Source organism: Falco biarmicus, chromosome 15 (genome assembly GCF_023638135.1).
Source record: "Falco biarmicus isolate bFalBia1 chromosome 15, bFalBia1.pri, whole genome shotgun sequence".
NCBI classification, from domain to species: Eukaryota; Metazoa; Chordata; class Aves; order Falconiformes; family Falconidae; genus Falco; species Falco biarmicus.
Window position 1 is genome coordinate 7,768,304 of NC_079302.1, and position 15,842 is coordinate 7,784,145.

The 15,842-nt window shown below is 36.1% G+C and overlaps 1 protein-coding gene across 1 annotated transcript in view; it reads right to left on the reverse strand.

Annotated features, from left to right (window-relative positions):
• The window catches only part of WWOX (WW domain containing oxidoreductase), a 531,112-nt gene that overhangs the window by 332,796 nt on the left and 182,474 nt on the right, over positions 1-15,842 (reverse strand). The window lies entirely within an intron of this gene.

Sequence of the window (15,842 nt, forward strand, 5' to 3'; positions counted from 1 at the left end):
CAGTAATCATGAATGTGAAATATATTCTTCACATGCAAATCTGAGATGAACTTGCTTCAGATTCTGAAACCTGCGTTCCAAAACACCCTGCACTCAGTGTTACCGGGCTTGTGCAAACAGCAAAATGTGACTGAATGTGTTCAGTATATAAATACAAACATAAATACTATATTTCATGTGCCACCATTACAAATCATGCTCATTACCCACTATCATCAGGTATACTGGGTAACGGTTGTGTATGCTATGCACCTGGAATACAAGGCCTACCAGTTTCCTCTGGTGGTTACTATTAAGGGTATACAAACTAAGCAGAGAAGCCAACTTCCTTCTTTGACTAATAGTAAATATTTGATATGAATTTATGTACAAATAAACTTTATCAAAATAGAATTATAATTAAACAAATGCATTTGCATCTAATATAAAAGTTCTTAGTTATTATGATTGAGATACATTGGAAGATACATATTCTCCAGAGGAACCTTTATGACTGTAGGTAGATGCATATAAATCATAACACCATTTACAGTAGGAAGTTGTTTGTCTAAATAGTAGAAAAAAGTAACCTTTGTACAACTGGGGTTAAACTAATTCTGCTTTAATGAAAAGCAAAATTTACATTCAGCTTTGTTACCACAATAAATAGGGGTCTTAGTCTCTTTCATAGTCATTCCCATTGTGCCTCCATAGCCTTATCTGCTTCCACTAAAATCAGTCTATAAAGCACATTTTTCTTTTAATATCAGGAAGAATACAGCAATTCAGACATTAGGTCTGTTTCAGTGCATGAAGATCACAGAGTATAATAGATGCTTATACTTCAAGTCATTTTTTTGTTCTCAATAGCATAGAGTGAGCCTAAACATTAGAAACTTGATTCAGTTAGAAACCTGAAAGCTAAAATACCACATATTGTTTTAGTTATAAGTCTGAACACAGAAAAGAAAACTGATTATTTCTCTTTGCTTTTAAAAATGTATCTTTAGCTCCAACTATTCCTTCAGAAAAATAACATGGCATATGCATGAATGTTTTCAGTTGGTAACCCAGAACAGTCATAAATGGAGTTCCAGGACTGAAGACTCAATAGTATAATTTTTATCCATCTCTTATATTAATACTTGTTACTTATGGTGATGATGGTGACATAGTCTTTAGTTTAGGATGTCTGACATTTCCCATTTCAAGGCTTCAGTACAGTTGCTCACAGCTTTAGCAAGCTCTAATCCTTTTCACTGAAGTTTCCTATTACAGATGTCCATGTGGGGCACAACTTACGTGGGAAAGTCAGCAAACATGCTTTCATAATTTCCAAAAAGCCAACAAGGGAAAAATACATTCTTTTCAATAATTTTAAAAAAAATCTTACAAGTGTTTTCTGGGAAACCTCCAAGCCCCTAAGGCAGAAAGGGACCTTGTAAGTCACCAATTCCAGTCAAGCATTGCAGGAACAGAACATCTAGCCACTTTTAAGATACAGTTTGCTGAAGTCACTGCATAGCCAGTGTGGGAAAGCCAGAAGCTCTCTCCCACTACTCTAATATTAAATGCAGGAAATTAGAGCTGTGGCTAAGCCAAGAAAGAGGTAGAATAAAAGAAAACCAGAACAACATGTTTGATGGGAATGAAGACTGGAAAAAAATGTTTGAAAGACTGAAGGTGAAAGAGATAACTTGAGATGGAAGACAGAAAGAAGGTGCTGAGAGAAAATAAGAGAAAAGAAGGAAAGGTCAGAGCGGGTCTAAGAAAAAGAAATCAGACTTCTAGGGGGAAATCCATAAAAACGGATAAGGATATTTCAAAAACCGGGTAGGATACACAATTCAGTTTCCGCACTGTTCTAATTTCACAAATATAAAAAAAAATAATTTAAGTAAGTCACTAATCACTCTTTGGTGGCTTGTTGAGAAGAAAGCAACCCATTATTAGTTAGAAGTGAGTAGTTCACAGTGACAGTGTTAGAACTTCCAAGGAAAGAATCCAACACCTACTGATAAATCTGTAAGGTTTTCAACCCTTCCCTCCACCTTCCTACCATCCATTAAATATTGAAATAATGAAGAAATAAACCAAACCCCTTAAACTTTATAAAATACCAAATTTAGATTGTTTATGAAATCTTATTTCAGTCCCTCGGTGTATGCAGATTGATAGAAACTTTTTAATTACAGAAGCATACTGGACTACATCATTTTGTCTCACTTTTTTTGTATTAGCCCAGGTGTTTTTAGCTAATTATTCTATTGAACATATGTCATCATTCAATATACTTATCCACACCTATGTTTCTCGTGGAAACAATAACAGGAATATATTTAATGATTATGCTAATATTTCTACCATTTTCTTTTCAGCATGCCGCACATTACATAAATCCATATATATTGTTGCAGGAAACAAGTTTAATAAATAAGGCTTCTTCAATCAAAGATCTTGGACTATCCCCAGATCTCTGCTGCTGCCAAGTGACTGATTTGAGAGATCGACGAAAGTAGACACACAAAAGTACAGATACTATGATTAATGGATGATCCAAATTCCCCTGAACTGCGTATCATGACTTAATGTGAAACCCTGAAGAGATTAAAGGCAGGAATTACATTACCATGAATAATATAAAAAAGTGATATTCTGTTTAAAAGCTTTTGAGTGCAAGTAAGTTGAACAAATACATTAACACAGCTTCCAAAGATTCAATCAGGTTGAATGTTACCCAGAATTTATTTTGAAATAAGCTTGATATATATCATATGTGAAGTACGAGTCTATTTGTGACAGGCAGTAAAGCTATTAGCGTGTAGATTTTAATTCTTTCTTCAGTTATATAGAGCTTACGCTATCTGCATTGTCCTTCTTTTAATAATGGAAACTTCTCCAAATTGCATATGAAGTATACACCTCAATGCTGCAGGTATGAGACACACAGAGATATATACATATATACCTAGTTCATTATTCTTTCCTTTTATTATAATTTGAGAAACGGTCCTCTTGTTATAGTGGCACAGTAATGTGGCTGTTGCATCTTATTTCTTAGTACTGAATGCATAAATAGGGGTTTAGAGGGCATTTAGTGTTTCATATAATTTCAATCATATCAGTTGAAATTTTGTATTGAAATTATTCAGGCAGTATGTAAAGCTCTTCTATAAAAGATAGCTGTGCATTAACTTACAATTAAATGATGGTTTTAATGAAATTATAGTGTGTGACAGGTTAACGGACTGATGCTGAAAGGCAAATGTCGAAATGAAGCCGAGACGTTTATTTTCAAACTGACAAATCTTAACTCAACCATAACATATAGTTCCATTAACATTATAGTTATTACACAAAATAATTTGGTTGAAAAAAAATAGGTAATAGACCAAGCTGCCAGACCATCAGTAGGAACCCTAACCTCACCATGTTCCATGAAAGACAAACCAACCCAATGCCCAAATGACACATGGGGTTTTTTTAAGACTTGGAGAAAGGGCTACAAATCTAGAACCAACCAGTCAAAGACTTGCTTTGTCCTGAACAGCGTCTTTAATCTTTACTTTTATTTTCTGTTCTCAGTACTAAGGTCAAGCCAGCAGCCTCATCACTGCTTAAACACATCAAAAACTGTTAATGAGGTCCCGAGTCCTGATCTCTGCTTATTTTTCCCAACTTCTATGGCACAAAGTGGCAGAAAACTGTTAACATTGAAGTGAGGGATTTCTCTTTTGGAAGAGCATCTCCGGATAGCATTAAAGACATCATTCCTACAGCTTCCAGCAAGTTAATATTCTAGACTGTCAAGATACAATCTTGCTGCTATATACAATTTCACATAAGGGAGTGAGATGTTTAAAAGAGCAAAACGCTTCCCTCTGAAAAAGTCCTTCTGTCAAAACTGTTTAAGCATGGGCTAAATATCAGCAAGCCAGAAAATGTGACAGAATGGCCAGCAGGATATGCAGAGGTGAAACTGAGAATCTTTTTCTTGAAACAAATAATGGCACAGGACTAAGCTAATGTCATGATTTTTGACATGGCCAGGAAAACATAAAGAAACAACAGAGGTGATAAGAATACACCTGTAGCAATATGAGTGTTTCAGTAACTGTAAACATAATGGGCCACTGTAAGAAGTGAAATGCTGAAAAGCCTGCCTAAATACATTATTTCATCATCATCATCATCATCATCATAATGGAAACAGGTCACAGAACCAACCCTGGGACAGAGACCTCTTCTTCCTTCTTATTAGCTCGAATACACAATGAGCAGCCAGCAACCCGAAGTGATTATCATATGGCAGATGTAATTTTGCTACTGCGAAATGAGTTATGGTCTCAGTCCAGCTCCTACCGGACACCTTTTTGCATCACAGAAAGCAGGCAGGCTCAGGCTGTTGGGGAGGCAGGGAACGGGTATGGAAGCTTTACCCTTTCACCCCTTGAGGTCAGAATAAAATTGCAGTGCTGGGAAGCCTGCACTATGCTTCAAAAATTTATAGCTGGTAAGGGCAAAAGGGGCTCTTTGTAACCATCTAATCTGACCTGCTGCTTAACTCGGACCATAGAATTTCAGCTAGCTACTCCTACCCATATTGCACTCTTTTCTTCCCTCTTTACATCTCTTTCTCAAACTCTTTTCCCTGTTTTATTTGTTTGTTTGTTCTTTAAGTACAAGGAAGCACCAAATTCCCCAGCTGCCAGTTCACCATGTTTTTAAAAATTACTTTGCTTTTTAATATTACAAGAAAGGCTTGAAAGGAAGCAGTCCATGCATTTGCCCTGTTGCCCATCTTGTTACCAAATCAATGTCATAGGCTGGGTAAAAGCAATAGACACTATATGATTCAAAGCACACTTTAAGCATATCAATGTATGTAAGGAATTAAACACTGAAATACATTTTACAGATTATGTTGAAGTAATTTTTGGTCTACTGCCACCTGAGCTCTAAGACATTCCTACACTCTTAACAGCTAAAGAAACACATTCTCTCAGTAAAGTCATCCAGAGGTGCATTTTCTGCGTTACTAATTGTCCATATATTCCTTAAAGAACAGTTTGCCTTTGTTCACTGAGCTGTTGAAAAAGTTTGTGAATATTTCTACTGGAATGCAGATGAACCTACCCATTTATCCAAGTCATTTTGGTAATAGATGAGTTATTTGATTAAAAGAAACCCAACAAGACAAAACAAAAAGAAAAACACAGAAGCTGTGTTAGACATTTGACATTCTTGTTCTGGAGGAAAGAACTCCATGTATTTAACGACCTTTTTTTTCCCCACTGAAGAAATTATTTTTTTTTCCCTATGAAGGAATGCCAAATGGTCAGGGAGAGAGCCAAGAAACCAGATATCCTCATCCAAATCTCTGGTATTGTACAGCCTAAAGGGCCATATTCATCCCACTTTGTTTCACACAGTTAACTAAGGTATAAGAATCACAGATGTGCTGTATTGTCTTTTAGAGACTAAATAACCAAAAGGAAGACGAAGCCCTTAGTTAGGGCTCCTCTGTTAAATTTCTGAAAATACATAGAATAAATCATCACCACAGTTTCCACAGCGGACACCATTAATTCTCTCGCTCAGAAGAGTTTTGAGGGCAAGCATATCAGAGACCACGGCATGGCTCTACCAAAGAGTGTTGCAGTAGAAAGCTTGAAAAGATCATATTTGTGCTTTTTAGTCATAGCCTTTTCCCCATTCTAATGCTGAAACTTCTACAAGGGAATCTGAAGAGAGCTTCCAGGTAATTGTCACACCAGTAGTTACTGGTCTTTAGGTATTGTATTTCTTTCCTTTTATACAAGACGTTACGAAGACATACCATATTTTAATGACCAGTCACAACTGAAATCACAAAATACCAAGGAGCAATTCTGTGCAACTCTTTGCTACAAGATGGAAGGTGCACCGCAAAACTGATGCATTCCTGACTAAAGGAGAGACATTTCCTTCACGTTCTTTCCAACTTCCTTCAACCCTGTCTTTGCTCTAGACCCAGCATATCTTTTGAGGGAGTTGCTTCATGTTTTGCAAGTTAAGACAGGACCCTTATTAGCTCCACTGCACTCCTTTCCAGCCAAGTGTTGTTTCATAAGACCAAGTAGAATGTGGCTTGCGAGAACAAAGTGAAACCATAAGTCTAATGTAGCACAATTCCAAAATGTATGAAGTATAATGATCCGTATAATATTAAAATGTTAGTAATGTCTCTTGATATTATTTCATCACATGCTAGCTGCTATTTCCTGAAAACTCTTTGAAGGATTAAATAAAAACACATGTTATGAACACCCACTGTGTGCTGCAACAAATCAAAACTAACTTCTTAGTTTGATGAAAGTTTCCACAATGCTCAGTACTGTAAATTAATGTCACAGTGGTAAACTGCTTTGGAAATAGTGAATGCTGCCTTGATGCCAGATTAGTTTCATATTAATAATATGAGAAGTCTTTACAGTATTTAGAACTGAAACATAACTATCTTCTAAGCCTAAATTTTGAGAAACACAGTCATACAATGCTATCATCAGCTGGGATGATGGAAAAGTGCAGTAAGACAATTAACAAGTTTATGTAGCCAAAATAAACATATCATTTGTCCCTGGGGTAAACAAGCAAAAAGAGAGATGGATAGGACTGCTCATAAAGATTTAACCCATCAGTGGTCTACTATGAAATAAACAGTATTATCTCAGAAAATAGCTAGTTCTGGAAGCAGTGTTCAGCTAAAGGATTATTTTTCAAATTGAAGTTTTAATGAATATTTTGTATTATTTGGTGCACTTTTGTTATCAGTATTTAATTTATTCAAGAATTTACTCAGTGCTTGGCCTTATATATGGCCATGAGTTCCACAAGCAGGTAGGCATTTTGAGCTTTTTGGTTTTCTTTTTAACAGTTTTAAATATGCATTTCTCAATTTCTGTTAGGGATAGTAATATAGATGAAAGACTTTAAATTTTATCTTTCCACCATTGTTTTGAAAATCAACCTAATGCCCCAAGCTATCAGTTGCTTCACAGATAAGCAATCCTACTGCTTTCAGTCCTTCTTTATACAATAATATCTCTTCTTCCATAAGTGTTCTATTGGTTTGGTATATTCACTTTTCCTCTGCACTGTAAACCTACTCTTGTTAAGTGCTGGCAAAAATTTATGATCATTTAAAAATGAAGTATCTAACATATCAGCAAGTAATATCTTTCTCTACCTTAGCAGAGCATCAAATAGGCAGGGAGACAAAGTACAAAGTGCCACAGTCTTCAGCTCACACCTTTCCTTGTTGGAAGTACTGGCCTAGAACAAAGGCTGAAACGGTTTCTAATATGCATGGGATACTTTCTTACTCTCACCTGGTCAGAATTAGTTTTTTCTCTGTCTCATGCCCTCCTTTCATAGCTGCCAATACTGATTTCCTAAAGCAAACCTATGCCTTACTATTATTTCTAATTACCATGCTTATTTCATAACTGTGTTATGAAAATTACAATCTTCTTCATGATGTGAAGTTTAAAAAAATATATTTCAAAGTTTTTGGGGTGGTTTGGGTGGCATTGAAGCAATCAGTCAATCAATCAATAAAAAGAATAAACCTGAAGAAAATAAACAGAATAAAGGCCAAATACCAATAAAGTTCTTCCAAAGGTTTCACTAGAGATGGAGTTAGATAAACCTAAGAGCTTTTGAAAGCCTCACCCTTTATGTATGATACTAGCTGACATGAACTACATTTGAATGAAAAAATAGAAAATTGAAATGCCCAAAGTAGAATGTGGGGAATGGGGGGTGGGGGTGGGGTGGTTTATGACATTGGGATGAAGAATTACATCTTACCATTCTCGATGTCAGAGTTCAAGTCATTGATGGAGTTTAGGGATGGAGGGATCAGAAAAGAGGTCAAGGAACTCCTCAAGATTTTTCATCTTCTATAACCAGATTGACAATTCTGAATCTTTTGGGAAAAGAAGGCTAAAAATGTTTATTTGTTAAAGAAATAAATCTATGTTCCTTAAATAGAAACATTGCATTAAAGTAATATACGTTTTTAGCCTTAACTCATGCCTCAAGTATTATGCTTTCTGCGCATTACCAGTTGGCTTTAATGACCAAACATACTGGCATGCACCTTATTACTATTCATGGTACTTGGAGGACTTTGACACCACTATCTTAATACAGAACAGCTTGGTATTTCCCAGGATATTAGAAATTATTTTCTATTGTTTGAATTTATTACACAGTTTATAGTATATTTAATACTTGTGAAAAAAAGTCTTTAAAATAATTAAATTTAAAAAAATTACTTGCTACCTTACTACTATACAAGAAAAAAAAGCTCCAAAGCACTCTTAATAACATGTGGGGGTTTGTCTCCCTCCTTTCATTTTTAATATGAGCTGTTAGTTGGTTAATAAAAAGTACATAAATTGTTAGGAGTACCTTCTAATAAAGAAAGCAAAACCTAAGATATGATGAACACACCATAACAATTTTCTGCAAGTAGTAAGTAATTTTTTCCTATTTCCCTTCCCAATGGAACCAGAAAAATACACATTCTTCTACCATCTATTCACTGACACACTGCTTATCTGATGATGCACTGCTCTGGGTCATTTTCAGGAGCTGTTATTTAGATAGAAAGGAAGAAATAGTAATATGGGAAAAACATGACAAAACAACTTTTCAAGTGTACCTCTTAGGTACGATTCACTTCAAAATGAGCAGAAATAAATAATTCCAGCAATACAGAATCTTATGGTGCAGAGGTTTTTTCCATTCTTGCAGATTGGAAAGTAACAAATAAAGAAACCCCTCTAAATTAGGGCTTTAAAAATCTGAGGCTACTATAAAGAAGATTAACTTAATCCCCTAACAATCCAATTTATGACTAGTAAAGGGTTATGAAAAATTCCATCTAGATGTCAAATATAAGGAAACACAAAGTCTTTGGAGACACATAATGATAAACTGCAGATTGAGCAATAAGCTCAGTGAACAGAATGAACAGTTCAAGAGTTCAGAACATGTTCATTTGAAAGGTGTTCAGTTAAAGAGAAGGGCATGGTATAGACAAAGGCACAGAAAGGTCATCATTACAGTCATTTCATCTTCATTACAATGGTGCAGTCATAGCATTGGTGCACACAATTAAGCTCACACTTAGATGCCAATGCACTGCTTTGGAGACGAAACAAAAAATATTTTTAATAGATTAATAGATTAATGAATCCTCGGAGCTATAGGCAGGTATGTAAGAACGTGTGCTTTATTAATTCAGTTTTGAAAAATAAATAGGACATGGATAATCTGTATTTTCGTATCTTGTAAGATCAATTAAAAATTACGGTCTATCAAGAATGGTGCCATTCTTCATCAAACAAGCATAAAGCATGTCCTGAATGGAGCACTTCTACCTGTCAGACTGTAGCCCAATAGTCACTTTTTCAAGCCAGTTATCTCAAATGCAGTAGTCTATAACGAGCAGAAGTAAGCAGATGTTTAAAAGGTTTCAATAACACAATGAACTCTGGCTTTTGAAATCAAGAGTATCTACTCCTGTCCAAAATTTAGTGAAAAAACTGGCAGGCTACATTGAATAAACCAAAATAAAACCTTGGCTAGAATGTAGACCAGATAATCGTGCTCTTGAAAACAGACAAGTAATAACAAATGCAGGAAGCCAAAATCCTGGTTTTATATCAGACCTCATTCAGCACCTAGGATTACGTATGTCTGGATAAAATCACTTTTGGATAAAAGCAATAGATCTTCAGATCTTCATGGGTGGGTCTCCAAATCCAAGTGCTGACCAAATCAACCTTGTCTGTAAGTGGCAGGCTATCACAATCATAGGCAGTTCAGCTGCAGGTTAGGGACAAAGACATTAAAACTTTTTTTGCTTTGGTATTTGCACAGTACCTTTCATTAATAATTTACAGAAACTGGAAGTCCTGGCACTATCTTGTCTCTGATTTCTAATTCTCTAGAATGCAGACAGATAGGATTTTTTTTCACAAAACCATTAAGATGAATATAAACTAGAATATTTCAATTTTATATTTACCTACATATTTTTAAACAAAGCAATCTAAGATCCTCTTGCACCAATATACATGCATACCATAGACAAACACATTTACAAATAAATTAATCTATCTGTCATAGAATCCCAATTTTACACAACAGCACTGGGGCAAGAAAGTAATTCTGTACAATAATGGTGTTAGAATTGGGCCCACATCAACCCATAACAAACTTTGCAACTTTCAAGAGCAGTTAATTAAAATTTTGCAATTAAGCATAATTCCCACAGACTTTGGTATCAATTATAGATGATCTGCACTCTTCAAAATCTAAGCCAAATTTGGCATGAAAAAAATCTGCTGCTTAGACAGTATCAAGAACTATAGCCATTATACCAGATTGATGTCCAAACCCTAACTCACAAATACTTCAGACGCCTCTTGGATACTTATGCAAATCCTAAGATTACACATTTCCAAAGAAGCTAGGAAAATGATATTTAAAATATCATTTATTGGATGTTATTTATAATATGTAAGAATCTTCACCCTGCATAACCTCACAACATCCTCATATTCCTCCAGAGCCGCCTGCCCCTTCTGCCATAGGTGGCAAACTCTCCTATTTCCCCTGAGTTGCAGCCAAAGCTCTGTTCAGCCAGGTCCGGTCTTCCCTGCCGGCCCATCTTTTGGCACATGGGGACAGCCTGTAAGGCTTCCTTCTTGCAGAACGTCCAACCTCCCTGGACCCCCTGGTCCTTCAGGGCTGCCTCCCAAGGGACAGCCAAACTCTTAAACAGGCCAAAGGCAGCCCTCCAGAAGTCCAAGGTTCTGCTGATCCCCCTCCTTATTTCTCCAAGAATCAAAACCTCTTAACATCTCATGATCGCTCTGCCCAAGACATCCTCTGACCTCCACATCACCCGCCTTCCTGTTTGTAAAGAGCAGGTCCAGCGAGGCATCTCCCGTGGCTGGCTCACTGACCAGCTGTGCCAGGCAGTTATCTTCCACACGTTCCGGGAACCTCCTAGACCGTGTTCTCTACACTGTGTTTTATTTCCAGCGGACGTCCGGTGGGTTGAAGTCCCCCAGGAGAACAAGGGCTAACGATGGTGAGACTTTTCCCAGCTGCTTGTGGAATGTTTCACCTGCCTCTTCATGCTGGTTGGGTGGTCTATAACAGACTCCCACCACGATATCTGCCTTGTTGGCCCTCCCCCTGATTCTTGCCCATAAACACTAAACCCTATTTTCACCATAATAAATGAAGGATTGCATTTGAAAGCAGTACAAACATTACATTCATGAGTTATCTTGATTAATTTTCTTCATCGTACCCAGTTCACGGCTGCAAGAGATCACATTATTTTTAAATATATAAATAAACCCAAAACTAAATCTAGACTTATCTAGATTATGGCACACTAGGGAGGAAACAGAGGAGGTCATGAAATTGGAGACTGCTGTTTCTTCTCATAATGTAATTACACTTTTGGCTAATGAAATTACTTCAGTCTCAAAGTAAGGGCTTGCAAGTCAGAGCTCTCACATGCTTATGAGAGATGGGGTAAAGAAATACTGTTTACCATTTATATCTGAGGGATGCACACTAATCCCCAAGATCCAAGCACAATTTATTTTGTTTCTGAACTCTGAGAAAGACTGAATTTGTGATCAAAGCCCTTTTCTAATTACTACAATAAAAGGACAATTAGCTTAAGAGGGAGGAAAGTCTGGTAGAAAGAGAAAGACCATATCATTCTGCACTGCTGGTACCCTCCAAACAGCTGAAAATAAACACAGCTTAGCTCAGTGAAGAGAAGCAGCAACAGAGCAAAGCAATATAAAAGGATGGCTGAGCACTCAAGGCCTCTATTCGTACCATTTAGGTATTCACAGCCCTACTCCAATCTGCACAAATGCTCTCACAATCAGAGCAGTCATTCAGCTGGAGATCTCTAGGCTTGCAAGGGACACACAGTATAGGGTCTCAGTGAAAAAAAAAAATGGAGGAAGCAGTACATTCTGGTCAGAAATACAAACTCTTCTTCTTGATTCCTTTTTGAGATACTGTGCTAACAGCTTACTTACGCCCCCGCTTCAGCAGTGGCTAATGCTTTCCACCATGCCAAGTGTTCCAGAGAGTTGTTTTTCCTTTTAACAAATCACAAGTGGCAAGGTGAAGATTTTGACCTAGGACTGCTGGCCATTCAGGTGCACTTGTACAATACAAAGTATGATTTACCCAGGGGAAATGAATGGAAACCCAAGATTTCTCACTTGGATAAACCTGTCATCCTCTCATTTTCTATTAACAGTTAGGGAAGGGAAAATATATTATCTAGTTGCTGCTAGTTGCTACTCAAATAACAGTTTCTAGCTATTGGTAGCCAGTAGCACACAGCTGGCAAATTTCGAAGTACAAAAAGAAACTCTGCTGACTGCATCTGAACTAGGCAGTAGTAATGCATATGGGATAACTGAATGATTTCTGACTTTGACTAAATATTTTTGGGGGGTAATCTATTCTAAGATGGCATAAAAGATTCATGTGTTATTTTTTTTTAATAATATGAATCAAAGACATTAAAGAGATCAACCTGGTTAAGAGTCAGCAAAATACTCCGTTGACTGGTAGCCTCATTTCTTGCTTCAAACCTACCTTTAGGAAACCAGTTGATACACACCATTTCTAAGCAGTGAATGCACATGATGATTAACCTAACAAGATTGTGCCTAAATAAAACTTACATCCCCCACTAGAACATAGAACACATGGAAGAAAATGAAAATCAAACCCTTTCCTCTTTTTGCCCAAGTTCTTCTCCAAAGCTGAATGTTAAACCCAGTGAGCTTACAGAAATGAGACCAACTTACAAGCAAGGAGGCCATTATCACCCATTACATTAAATGAAATTATTTCATTTTCAAATCTATTGGCAAAAGTACTTCTTGCCTATTACAACAATTTTCAAGAAATTAATGGCAGGAGGTTCTGCTTCAACTGTCATAAAGATCACCAAAACCACTTGTGTTTAAGATGTTAATTACAGGGGCTCAATGCCAAAAAAATAATTCTGGTAAATTAAATCCCATGATTAATTCATAACATCCATTTCTGCATTAATCCTAGCATTAAGATATAGAGTAGTCTTCATACACACATCTCACTATGGGGAATAAAGCAATAGCAATTCCTAGGGTGTTTTTTTTATAACTCTTCATATTTTATGTACATTATTTAATTAATATAACTAGATAGTTAATCCACTACTTTGTATTTCTTGGTTTCAATCTCTGTTAAGGCCTGTAGGTTTTAAAAACTCAGAACAAGTAACTTCTCATGCATCATTCAGGCAGAAGTGTTCATGAAACCACAAGGACTCATGGACTTACTGTTATGCTTCCTACTCCTCTACTGTTTTGGAGATAACATAAATTCTCATCGGTTTATAATTTAAGCTTTAAATATCATACCTGGTTATATATCCAAAGGACTGCACCAATAGTACATAAAGACAGTATCATATACCTAGAAATTTCCTATAGGGCTTCAAAAGAAAATAATTACTGAGATCTTCAATCACTACACCAACATCATGACTCTACTGCTAGCATTCTCTACAATATTCTTTCCAATAAGAGTATAAAGGCTTATCTGTTAGGGGAAGCAGGAAGAAACAGTGAATCTTAGATGTCTGAGACATTTTTTTGTTGTGTCTTCACTCACTTTGATATAACAAAATCCATCACGGGCACATGTTTCTTCCTCAGCATATCAATCAATACAATTTTTATGAGTCAATGATGTGACCGGGCTTCCCAAATCCAGATTTTCTATTCATTAAAAAGTGACCCAGGAAAATAGAGTAAAATGAAATAAAACATTAAACGAAGAGTTTTCTGTCTCAGCCAGTAAAACCAACAGGTACGCCAAGAGATTTATCAAGCGCATTATTTACTGAAAAGACAACTGCACATATCCACTAACAGTTTCCTTAAGTTCATAATACATAACTTTAAAATAGCTAATAATCATTTAAAATGCTAGTCTGAAATATTTTTGATAGCATAATGACTGATGTTTTCAAGTAGCAGCTGAAAAAGCCTTTAAACAACTTTAATTAACAACTATCACTTTTCACTACTGTATGCGCTTTTCATTGATTCTTTTTAAAATGTATTTAAAGTCAATGAATCAATCACTTCTTTGAAAATATATTCTGAACATCAATTTGAATAAGATACATTTTTACTATGTTTTTGATAACCTATTGCTAACAATGACATTAATAATATTTGGTTTCTGCTGATATTAATGCTGACGCTTCACTGTGGATGGCACCTTCTGGGGTTTTTTCCATTTAGTATCTCAAGTCATATCTAAAGCTGTTCTTTTACAGCCTGCACATACCGCTTTTTCAAAGTAGCAGGGGCATCTCATCTGCTCAATTACTTATTAGTGTTGCTAAAGAATACCATTTCCTCTCATGGCTGATAAAATATTAATCAAAAACAGGAACAGAGTGATTTCCCAGTGTAGATGTCTTCTAATGGTAATACATGGAGTCTAAGAGAGATCTGGAGGTCATGTAATAGCTCTTGAAGGCAGGGAGGGCCTCAAAGATAGTAAGGACATTGTATACCAAGTAATGAGATTGTATTCGAAGAGCACCGGATAGCTTAATTAGTGCTGTTTTGTAGGAAAAAAAAAATCACAAGTGTGATTACAAGGATGCATGCAAAGATTAATTGGGGTAACAGCACACAACTGAAAAAAATCTTTTGTAAACATTTTTGATCCTTGCTATTGCTCGGTATCCGATATAGAGCCATACAGCGGTGAACCTTCCAAATTACTACTGTTTCATGTCCATGTATCAGTTAATCATAGTAATAAAACAGTAAGTAATCATCGGTTCATTCTACCAGTTATTAAACATCCATCCCATCCTGTCTTTAGGTATTTTTGTTCCTATTTTTTCATAGGACTTGAAAGACAAGGGAGAAATTACAATGAAAAACAGAGAAGCAATTGAAAGATACATGGGAAAAACGTGACAGCTTGAAAAAGAACCTAAATATATTTAAATATAATATTGTATCACCATGTTTCCTTCTAAAGTTTTTATGGAAATACTCCTGACTGACTTGGAAAAAACAGTTCTACTAAATAACTTCTAAAGAAATAATACATGCCCTTTGGTGGTGGTGGAAGTGTCTCAACCTGGATCAACCTGCAAACTAATTTTAACACAGTAAGCCAACAATAACAGGAACCACCGCCTAGAAACCGTGCCATCAAACAAATACTGTTCAGCTGTGTCTAATGGCAGGAAAACCTACTCAGTGCTCAAAAAGTCAAATTCCATCAATCTATAGGCACTAATCAAGTCCAGTGGCAAGCAGATGTTCTAACTTCCCTAGGAAAACTGCCAGACCACTTCCCCGTCACAGTTTTGTAGAAGAAAGGACAATGACATATACAAAAATAAAGGTATGGTTACCTCTAATAAATATCCATCATATTAGCATCATCCTTTTGTCTCACAACACACTGAATTCTAAAAGTGCTATAACACTGGACAAGATGAAATATGGCTTGCATCCAAGCTCAAGAACAAATGTCATCTCTTGGCACTTGTGTTTTGTAATTCTTTGAATGCAAGAAGGCATAAAACAGTCCTGTCAGCAGTCAAGAAAAGAAAAAATAAAACAAAACTACTTTTCATCATAGCGTATATATAGAGAGAGCATACACCTGACAAAACTTTGTATCTTAAAAAAAAAATTAATATCACTCTAAATGGTGAATATAGTGGA